Source organism: Symphalangus syndactylus, chromosome 1 (genome assembly GCF_028878055.3).
Source record: "Symphalangus syndactylus isolate Jambi chromosome 1, NHGRI_mSymSyn1-v2.1_pri, whole genome shotgun sequence".
In the NCBI taxonomy this organism is placed as follows: Eukaryota; Metazoa; Chordata; class Mammalia; order Primates; family Hylobatidae; genus Symphalangus; species Symphalangus syndactylus.
In genome coordinates, this window is record NC_072423.2 from 19,734,656 (window position 1) to 19,746,495 (window position 11,840).

General features: G+C 33.8%; 1 non-coding gene across 1 annotated transcript; it reads right to left on the bottom strand.

Annotated features, from left to right (window-relative positions):
• Positions 1–1,677: 1,677 nt before the first annotated feature.
• On the bottom strand, positions 1,678–1,784 carry LOC129461171 (U6 spliceosomal RNA). The gene has a single exon (XR_008650410.1). It is a non-coding gene; the product is annotated as a U6 spliceosomal RNA (small nuclear RNA).
• Between the last annotated feature and the right edge of the window lie 10,056 nt (positions 1,785–11,840).

An 11,840-nucleotide genomic window follows, 5' to 3' on the forward strand; every position in this document is an offset into this window, starting at 1 on the left:
TAGTAATGCCATCATGCTTTATGCAATATTTTATTATGTTATCTTTTAGAACTTTTAAAAATTATTATTTTTAGTTCTGGGGTACATGTGCAGGATGTGCAGGTTTGTTACATAGGCAAATGTGTGCCATAGTGGTTTACTGCACCTGTCAACCCATCACCCAGGTGTTAAGCCCAGCGTGCATTAGCCATCCTTTTTAATACTCTTTCTCCCCTGACTCCACCCCACAACAAGCCACAGTGAGGGTTATTCTCCTTCCCATATCCATGTGATCCCATCCTTTAGCTCCCACTTATAAGTGAGAACATATAGTGTTTGGTTTTCTATTCCTGTGTTAGTTTGCTGAGGATGATGGCTTCCAGCTTTATCCATGTCTATGAAAAGAACATGGTCTCATTTCTTTTTATGGCTGCATAGTATTCCATGGTGTATATGTACCACATTTTCTTAACCAGTCTATCATTGATGGGCATTTGGGTTAATTCTATGTCCTTGCTATTGTGACTAGTACTGCAATGAACATACGTGTGCATGTGTCTTTGTAATAGAATGCTTTATATTTCTTTGGGTATATACCCAGTAATGAGATTGCTGGGTAAAATGGTATTTCTGGTTCTAGCTCTTTGAGAAATTGTCACACTGTCTTCCACAATGGTTGAACTAATTTACATTTCCACCAACAATGTAAAAGTGTTCCTATTTCTCCACAACCTTGCCAGCATCTGTTGTTTCTTGACTTTTTAATAAAGGCCATTCTGAGTGGCATGAGATGGTATCCCATTGTGATTTGGATTTGCTTTTCTCTAATGATCAGTGATGTTGACCTTTTTTCATATGTTTGTTGGTTGCATGAATGTCTTCTTTTGAGAAATGTCTGTTCATGTCTTTCAACCCACTTTTTAAAGGGGTTGTTTGTTTATTTCTTGTAAATTTGTTTGAGTTCCTTGTAGATTCTGGATATTAGACCTTTGTCAGATGGATAGATTTCAAAGATTTTCTCCCACTCTGTAGGTTGCCTGCTCACTCTTATGATCGTTTATTTTGCTGTGCAGAAGCTCTTTAGCTTAATTAGATCCCATTTGTTAATTTTTTCTTTTTTTGCAATTGCTATTGACGATTTCATCATGAAATCTTTGCCCATGCCTGTGTCCTGAATGGTATTGCCTATATTTTATTCTAGGATTTTTATTGTTTGGGGTTTTACATTTAAGTATTTAATCCATCTTGAGTTAATTTTTGTATAAGTTGTGAGGAGGGGGTCCAGTTTCAATTTTCTGCAAATAGATAGGCAGTTATCCCAGCACCATTTGTTGAATAGGGAACCATTTCCCCATTGCTTGTTTTTGTCAGGCTTGTTGAAGATGAGATGATCGTGGATGTGCAATCTTATTTCTGAGTTCTGTATTCTGTTCTGTTTGTCTGTGTGTCTGTTTTTGTACCAGTATCACGCTGTTTTTGTTATTGTAGCCTTATAATATAGTTTGAAGTACAGTAGGGTGATGCCTCCAACTTTGTTCTTTTTGCTTAGGATTGTCTTGGCTATATGGACTCTTACTGGTTCCATATGAATTTTAAAATAGTTTTTTTTACTTTTGTGAAGAATGTAAATGGTAGTTTAATAGGAATAACATTACATCTATAAATTACTTTGGGCACTATGGCCATTTTCACGATATTGAAAAATATGAAAACTTCACAAACGTGCATGTCATCCTTGTGCAGGGACCATGCTAATCTTCTCTGTATCATTACAACTTTAATATATGTGCTTCTGAAGTGACCACATTATATTACTTTTGTCTGGTTATTTTAATAATGTTTTTCAGTAAATCTTTCTTACATCATTATTTTAATGCTTAAAAATACATATTGCTGTTCATATTTTAACATGTGCAATCCAGTATTCTGCGATATAATGCATAATAGGTTTTCCATCTTATCTTTGTAAATGCATGTCTGGTCATATCTAGTTATTACATATATTTTCTTAAAAAGCAGATGCAGAGCCTTGAGTTAATTGTACATCTCAGTCCTCTGCCCATTATCACATAATCTCCATTAAGGTCCCTTTGGCTATAAATATTTCCCAGTGTCCCTGTGGCCCACCAGTTTTTCTTCCACCACTCCCACTCCCTTTATAGAAAGTCACTAAATATGTTTACTCTACTTCCTTTTATGTGTACATATTTTAGTAAAATCTTTTGAGAGTGTGCATATACTTTGTATTTATGAAAACTGTGCTATATGTCTCATTCTTTTTTCACTTGACAATGTGTTTTTAAGACACATGTATGTTGCTAAGGTAGCTCATTTCCATTGCTGCTTACTGTAACCTTTCCCTCTCACTGTGAGCATCCGCTGCACTCTATCGTTCCACTCTCCCCGTGATATCCATCTTGCTAGACTCAAGTCCCAGTCCCTAAACCAAGGAGTATCCAGTGATAGCCTCAGGTAGAATCCTATAAAATTGTATTTGGGTTATATTCCCAGGAGAAGACATGTTTACTATTTTCTTGTAAAAACTTCCAATATCTAGTTACTCAGCCCAAGTTTGTGCAAGTTTTAAGTATTTGATATATATTATAACATAGTGTTCCTGCAAATGAAAACTGATTTAAACTTCTCTAATAATATGTAGACATACTTCTAATGATAATAACTAGTATTAATATTTTACAATGTGGATAGTGATAAAATTATCTGGTTTTAATATTGTGTCCTTTAATTATATGTGATTTTGAATAATTTTGTATGATTAAAACAGCTAGTAGTATTTTTATATTGTGAATCAGTTATCTATAAACTTTGCCAATTTTTTTTTTTCTGGTGGGACAGAGCATTTTATTATTTTCATTTATTTGTATAAATGCTATATTTTTGAGACTATAACCCTCTTATATATTGTGAATGTATTTGCAACATGTTATTTGTTTTTGAACTTAATATAGGACATATGTGCATGTGTTTTATTTTTCTATTTAATTAAATTATCAAGTTTTTAAAGATTTATGTCTTTAATAATGTACCTACATATATTTTTAAGTAATATATACACATTTACCAGTCTTCTAAAAATATAAACAATGAATCTTTATAGAATTATATTCGACGTATGCATCTAGTCTTTTCTAAAGACTTAGTTTTTTCTATTATAGTTTATTAAACATGGATCCTAAATAAAAGTATAATTTTCTATGGTCTTTCTTCTGGTATCAGAGTATTTAAATTACCCTACTTTTATATATGCAAGATATAACATTGTACTGTAGAATTTAATGTACTTCCTTGAAAGGCAATATATTTTGTAGAAAAAACTTTCCTCATATTATTAGAAAACTTTGTTTCAATTTTCTATTTTATGTATGTTTCCAGATTAATATTGGAATATTTCAAATGCAGAGACAAAAAATATTACATTTTGGCTTTATTTTCTCATTTTAATATCTAGCACACTATCCTACAATGTGTATTTGATAGCATGTTGTATAGGAACATTTAATCAATTGGCATGTAATCTATTTTACTAATATCGTGCAACAATCATGGACAGTACATTTCCCTGGAATTAAGTAACTGAGGGAGAAAGTCAACAGATAAGTAAGGTTCAGAACTTGTTGGGCATTTAGATTTATTCTGCATAAGGAAAAAGTCTTGAGATTTGAATAGGTAATAATTGAATTAATGAATGAAATATGACATGCTCTAATTTCCTTAAGAGACATTGTGGCTGCCATTTAGAAACGAAGAAGAGAGCCCCTGTAAGAGGCAAATCCTCTAATCTGTTCAAAGATAATAGTGACTTGGAGTAGAACTGTCATCAAAAAAGTTTTATGAACTCAATAGATATTTGCTAGATTTCCGAGGAAAGACAATCCCTTGAAAAGGATTTGAATATATAGAGAGAAGAGTCAAAGATGTCTCCATAGCTTTGTTTTAGGCAGCTGGACCAGAAGGGCGTTTACAACTTTTGAAATATAGAAAGTTAGGAGAGGAACTTTTCAAGCTATGCAAAAATAAGCTAGATTTTAGGATTTTGAGCTTTAGATGTTTCTAATACATCAGCATAGGGGTAATACATTGGACGGAAAACCTCAAATTCAGGGATGAGATCTGGGATAGTGTTATTTGGTTGTTGTAGTATCACAGATGGCTGGATTGTCAAAGCAGATGCACAAGGATAATGGATCTTGCTCAGCATCAAACTTCCCCAATGATTAGTGAAAGATATAAGCAAAATGTAGGGACATTGCAGCCTTACAACATTAGTCTTTCAAATAGCCTCAAAGCCACCAGATACAGCTTCCAAAACGAAATAAAACAAAACAACACAATGCAAAACAAAGCAAAACCAGACTCATTCCCACCCTGGAATGAGTTTTGATTTTGGAGAAACAGATTGCAATATGTGTCTGCGACAATTTCGCTTGGAGAAAGTAGTTTTCGTTTGAGTTTTCTTGGTTTCCATACTTCATTACTCACATAGGTAGATAGTCTATCCGGCTAACCTGCATTCTCCAGACAGCTCTGTCCTTTAAGTCTGTAAGTTCCAAGTATTTTCAATGATCAACGTAGACAAATATTCTTAGATAAGAACTTTTGCAGTTATCGTTCTGGGATAAATCCCAATGCCACGTTTATACTTAGAATTTTTCGAGGTCAGCATTGCCTCCTCTGTGCCACGAGGAAGCGAAGCAGCTGCAGACCTGATGTTTGCAGTTTTCTTCCCAGAGTCATCAGCATGCAGATGGCATTTGAAGCACTGAGATTGTGTAGACCCACACAGTATGTTAATATTTCCTACCAGAGCAAGAGAGTAAGTGCTGCTTACTTTTAGTCCACTTTCACCGACTGTTATCCAGGTGCAGAGTAGAGCGAGCACTGGATTTAATAAGGGTTGGCAATTGCAAAATGAGTACATAGAAGTGGAATGTAGATTTAAATGTGTATGTGTATATGTGTGTGTGTGTGTGTATGTGTATGTGTATGTAAGGGTGTAAAGTCATAGGAAGGTTGAAGGGGAGAATGAGAAAACAATATTAAGCAATAAAGAAACTGCTACTAATTATCTTTGCTTACTTGCTTGTCACAAATTCTGGATATCAGAGACCCTAAATATGTGGGTGTTAGAATGGCAAGGGACCTAAAGGAAGAGATAACAACAAAATGCACTTACACTTTCATCTAGTTTGGTAGAAAATCTTTTCTTTCATGAGATAGGACCTATGAATGTCACAATTTTTCAATTCAGTAATACTGGCCAGGAAGTTAACAGATATTCATTTCAGATTCTGAAAATAGCTTGACTGTCAACTTTGGTTTGTGGTAATATTTCCACATGTACATGATTATACATACACACACACATATACACATCCCTACTACACATATGTGTATATGTTTTATTTAGAACATGGAAGAATCCGCTTCTTAAGGACTGCTTGCTTCCACTTTCAAATAGAACTATTCCTATTGTAAAAATCAGCTCATCTAGATAGAAATAGCCTTATTAACTGTACTTTCTCTGACAGATATTGTTTATTTTGCTTTCCAAGTCAGTATGCCTAAATTTTAGATCAAAATTAAGGTCACGTGTATCATTTAACTGCATCATATATGTAAAGTTTGTTAGACTTCAGGAAGATTACATGTAAGTTAATTGGGAGTGAAAGCGTTGTGATCAAGAATGAGAACAATGCATATTTTACTATAATCTAGCTGAAGCCTAATCATATGCAAAAAATAAAAAATTATATTATAGTCACCATCTGTTAATCATGCCTGTCCAAAACCTCAATTTGCTAATTCTCCATATTGTGAATTATACCTTCCTTAGCTAGAATAAAAATGTTAGGTTCCCAGGGTTCCTTGCCACAAGAGTGGAGCCAAGCAGCAGCCTCCACTTCCAAAGAAGAAGTGACATTTGGAATGATGGCAGAGCGTGCTCTCAGCTCTGGTAGCAATATTCACTGAGAAGGTTATCACTCCTTTTGGAGAACTTTGGCAGAGATGCTGGCTCTCTGGTATCTAGCCCCTGGCTTTTTGAATGGCCAGTGGTTTGCTATGGCTGAAATTATTTCTGCTTAAAAATTTATGGTAAGTTTGGACAGTTCTCCTGGCTGTGCATCACAGAGTTTGATTTCCTGGCCCTTTCAAAAACTGTCAGCCAACAAATAGCCTCTAACAAGACCCTTTCTGTTTAAGCTAAATGAAGTCGATTCTGTAATCCAATCTTGGCAAACGTGTAATAATCACATGCGTTCAACGCTGAGCAATTGGCGAAAATACTTAGCCATATGTGGCTAAGGTAATTGTCTTTGTTTTATCCTATTGTGAATTTATGTGTCTGTCCAGAGAATGTGTGGCTAATTTGTTCCGGCACACCCTGCACTCTTCTTGTCCTAAGTTTTTATGCACTATGATGACATTTTTCCTTTAATTTTTTGCATTCAATTTAGATGTCACATCTTTGTCAACTTGATGCCTAATATTTGCCTTTTATTTACTCTGTAAAATGTTACCTAATATTTAACTAATTGAGGTAGTTTCCCCATTTGCACAGTGCTGCAGCACCCTTCTGACATCCAGTTGTTCTGTGTACAATAAGCATGAGAATTCCAGCTTCTTGGCCAATTGTCTTTGTGGTACATGTACGTACTGGTGAGGACAGTATCTTCTAATCCATTCCTTTTAGAAGAAAGGGCATCTTTCTGTGTTGGGTGGGGGCAAAACATAAGACTAAGTGCTCAGGAGAAATATTTCTATGATGATGCTTAATTCTTCATTTCTAGAAGTATTTAACATGTTGCCTTCTCAGCTTAATGTTTTCATTTTCATAAAAATAAGGAAATAGAGCTTAGATCAAGGGGAAGTTTGGAGGACAGAGTTCGTTATCACAAGGAGTGAGCAGATTAGAAAATGCTGGGAGTACCCAGAGGTGACTATTCCAGGCTGTGTTTAGCATTCTAAAAACATCTTGAAAAAGGAAGGAACTACAAAATAGGGGTATAGATAGGGAGCCAGTGCTAGCAAAGGAAGCAACTGAGAAATAGGTGGGGTGAGAGCAAGAGTGGAGGACTTCTCAAGCTGCCATGTGGGCCTCCTGAAGCAGTTTACAAGGTTCCTTTGGTAGGTACATAAAAGTTTGCCAAAAGAGGCTGAAATAGAGCATTAAGCAACAGTTTGGGGATGAGATTTGGCTTTTAAACTTTCCATACTTCTTAAGTCTTGGACTGAATAAGCAACACAAGAAGTTGTAGAAATAAATATGTAAAAAAGTTTCTTCCTACGCACAGATCCTTTCTATTTTTTATTAGAAAAGATATGACGAAATACAAATTACATGAATAATTTAGTTATACAAAAGCTAAATTAATGATTTAGCTAGAATTATTGAAGGAACTTAGGGTCCCAGGATTTTCCTGTATGAAGGTAAAATAGGCTTTCAGAGTTAAGGAAATTGTTTCACAAAAGCTTGTTTATGTGGCAACAATGAGAAGAAATAGGGTTTATGTATTTATTGTATGTATAAATGTAAATAAATACATATGCAATATATGCAAAATGTTAATATTTGGTTTCAGAAAAAATGTAAAAAATACAGTGAAAGTTATATGAGTTGGTTATCTGATATCTTAAATACAACCTAGTCATTCTCAGATTATCATTGATGTTCAAATACTTCTCTAAATAGAGAAATGCCAAACTTCGCCTTATTGAGAATATAAGCTTATAGAGTGACTGTAGTCAATACATGAAAAGAAGATGTCCATGTGTGTAATATACATGTACTGCAATTTGGTTTTCTATTTATAAGTTAATGAACATCTGGTTTTACCCATATTTTAGTTTAATGAGGAAGGTCACTATAAACATTCACATCTTGATTTTTGTGATAGACATATGTTTTCTTTCTCGCATAAAAATTTAGAAATGGGATAACTAGTGTTATAGTAAGTGTATCTTTAACTTCATGAGAAATTGTTCATTTTTAGTGGAAGTTATTACTACATTTTGCAATTGAATTAATAGTTTGTGTGTTTCAGTAGCTCTGCCTCTCACCTGCATTTTTTACCACCTGTTTTTGTTTGTTTGTTTTGTTTAATTTTGGACATTCTAGCAGGTTATGTAAATATAAGTGTGGTTTTAATTTTTTTAATGACAAATTATTTTAAACATTATTTTCTCATGGTTATTTTCTTTCTGTATCTCTTCTTTAGTGGGTGTCTTCAATTTGTTGCCAAATTTTATTGGGTGTGTCTTATTATTGAATTATAAAAATTCACATCAATTTTGTATTTTGTACATACTTTCTTCCAAGTTGTGACTAGTATTTTAATTTTATTAACATTATCTTTCAAAAAACATGTTTTTAATTTTTATGAAGTTCAATTTATAAAACTGTTTATGAATCATAATTTTATGCTCTATTGAGATAACCATTGCCTAATCATGGTTTGCAATGTATTTGTTTTATATTTGTCTATTAGATATCTTTTTTCCTTTAGACAGAGATTTTGGCTGTATATTCAGGCCTAGGATCCACTTGTTTTAAATAAGATTTAGTTTATGTCACAATATATTCATAAAGTTTCATTGTGTTTTATATGACTATCCAGTTATTCCAGAACCACTTGTAAAAAGGTATATTCTTTCTCAAATTGAATATTCTTAACACCTTGATCAATAATCAATTGACCATATATGTCAATTGATTGTTGACATATTTCTGGACTTTATGCATGACCTATATAATTGCCCTAAAAGAATCTCTTATTTATTCTAGCTACAATCCCAAATATATTAGAAATTAGTCAAGTAATTTTATTATGTGTGTTTCAGTTTTACAAGATAATTCATGAAATCTCTCATGAAAATTACAGAAGGAATATGACTTTGAGAGTATAATTTGAAATTATAAATGTCTGTTATTTGTTTAGCTGAGAAGCTATTCTTTGGCACAGAGAGGAAAACTGAAAAAAAGAAGTTGTGATTTTTTTTCATTTCGCTCAAAATGTCACCAAAAAGTAACAGATAACATAAATAGGCATATCTCTCTCTCACACATACACACACATACAATGCAGAGAAAAATGTTAACACAATTGATAGCAAATTCTTTACTCTATCTGGAATTAGATTATGCCTTTCATGTTTCAAATTAGACTCTTTCTTACATGAGGAGCCAGTGTTACCAAAACCCCAGAGGTTTGGTCTAGACCCTGGTGCTCACTGCACAGAAAGCCAGTCACTGAGAAAAGTATTGCCAGGGAGGAAGGCTTTAATCGGGTGCTGCAGCCAAGGAGGTGGGAGATCAGTCTCAAATCCATCTCCTTGACTAAAATTAGTGGTTTGTAGAGCAGGGACAAAATATAACTACATGCAAGAAAACAGGAATTAGGGAATGGTAAGGAAGAGAAGTGGGTCAACAGGAAGCAGATGGTCAGTTGGGCCATCATGACAAGTGAAGGGTCTTGCAGATCATTGTACAGATACTGTGATATGATTGGGTGAGTTTCAGTTCTTTGATACTATCTGGGAGGCTTGATGGTTGGTTTCCTGATAAAGGAACTCAAATAAGGCAAATGTAACTTTCTCAAAGTTTAAGACTGGGAGAGTCAATTTCTGTGTTTATTCAAATAAACTATAAACATCAGTTCTATGGGACAATTGGGCTGGTTTCACCTGGTTGCTCATTGAGACTGAGATAAGTCATGAGTTTAGCAAATATAGGGAAAATAGTGTCCAAAAAAGTCATGAAGATTCAGGCTAAACCTATTCAGAAAGGACGTAAAGCGGAGAAGACCAAGTGAGCTAAATTTATGCCTAATTTATGACATTTTTTCTGTCCCATTTGAAGAATTGAAACATATTCAAAAGATTTGATGGCTCTATGAAATATCTCTGCAACCACTATGTTATAAAATCTACGTATAAGCTAATCAATAAAAACAGTGAGATTAAAACAAACAAACAAAATACATGAAATGTAATGGGCAGCTTGATTATGAACTGCAGTGGCCATAGTTATGCCAGTAAGTTTTACTGGGAAGACAAGTAAGACAAGGCTTGAAACAGGCTTGGCCTAGGTTCAAGATTGCTTTTACATTTGTTTATTTCTGAAACAGATAACCATCAATGCAAAATTTATGCACTGTGAAGATGTGGGTGTGTAAAATATGTGCTCCACTGATTCTGTCTTTTCTAATAGCAAGGCATCCAAAAATCAGAAGACTTGACAGATAATGTTTGTCAGAAATGCAGCATGTGCTCAGAGCCTTTTATTTTTGCCAGTACATTAACACCAATTAGCATTTACACTAACACAGAAAACTATGCTCTTTCAGGAGTTCCAACACCAAACTGAATGCTTATTTTCTGAGAATTAAATTTTCTGTCTTTGAGATGTTTTTGTCAGGGCTGGAGTAATCTCTCTTTATTTATACCCCTATGAGATTTTCATTTTTGTCCACTTAGGGAATCCTGTGGCCATGCTTACCCACAGCTTACCATGCGGCAGTGATAAAAATGATGAGAAGCTCTCACGTCAAAAAAGAAAAGAAGATGAAAAGTGAGGAAAAATAATTCTGCTGTTGAGGGCAGCCACCATTCTACCTATACTACTGGAAAAGGGAGATTTTCATCTTATTATTCACCCTATAATCAAGATATATATCTTAACAGTTTCATCAAAAGAGAAAGGAGACTTTACATTTTGCTGAATTACAAACAAATCTCAACATAACTTGAACATTTTGACAAAAAACAGTGTGTGGGTATTTTTCCTCATAAATATTCCAAATACAATATTTCATAATATGCAAATATTCATAAAGATGTTTTCTCTTTTCTCTAGTAAAAGTGCAGTTCCAAAATAGAAACTCAAATCTGAAGTGAACTGCATTATTTTAAGGAATATGATCACTATTGCGTGTAGTGATAGAGTTCCTTTGGGTAGCAGGTGGGAGGAGTAATTATCTTAGACTAACTTTAATGCTTATCTGTTCAAATAACCAGAGAATACATGAACTATAGTGTTAATATCCTCGAGGAAAATAAAACATGAATGATCTCATTGTTGAAAAAAACAAAGGAAATACCTCTTTGTGACAATGCAGGTGGTACAATACTGCACACAATCAAAAATTTTACTATACAACATTTTGAAATAATATTGAATTCTGTCACATATGGTAGTTCATTGTATTATGATCTGCTGCTCTCGGTGGTGTAGGTAAACCACATTTCCAGATGGCAGAAGTAAATATGGACTCTTATGATAAAAAAAAAGTAGGCAATTTTAATTTTGGCATACCCTTTAATTACTACACAGCAAACAAAGATGAAAACAAAGAGACATCTTTGGAAAGTTTATTGATTGATTTTATTTCCTGACTCAATAAGTAACACATGCTACTATGGAATATTTTTTAAAAAGAAAATATTTGGAAATTTTGGAAACAAAATAAACATAAAGAGAAAATAAAAATGACCTCTAAACATACAGTATAGAATTTTCCGTGAGTGTAGGAATGCAAGTGCGTGTTTTTGTGTGTGGTGTCTGTGCATTATAACAAGTTCATTTGCAGACATTTATCATCAAGTAGGAAGTCAAAGGATACAAAATATCTACACTGTAAATGTCTTTTAAAATATATCATACAGTGTTTGAAAATGTAACTTAATAAGTAAATACTGTATGATTTTTTTGTAGTACAATACCGCCATATCCTAAACCACCTGCTAATGTAGATAAAAGTATTATGAATACTTTGCAGTTGGCAAAACTGGATAAATAACTTCTACGATGTCACACAACTATTTGGTGGCAGACTTTCTGCAAC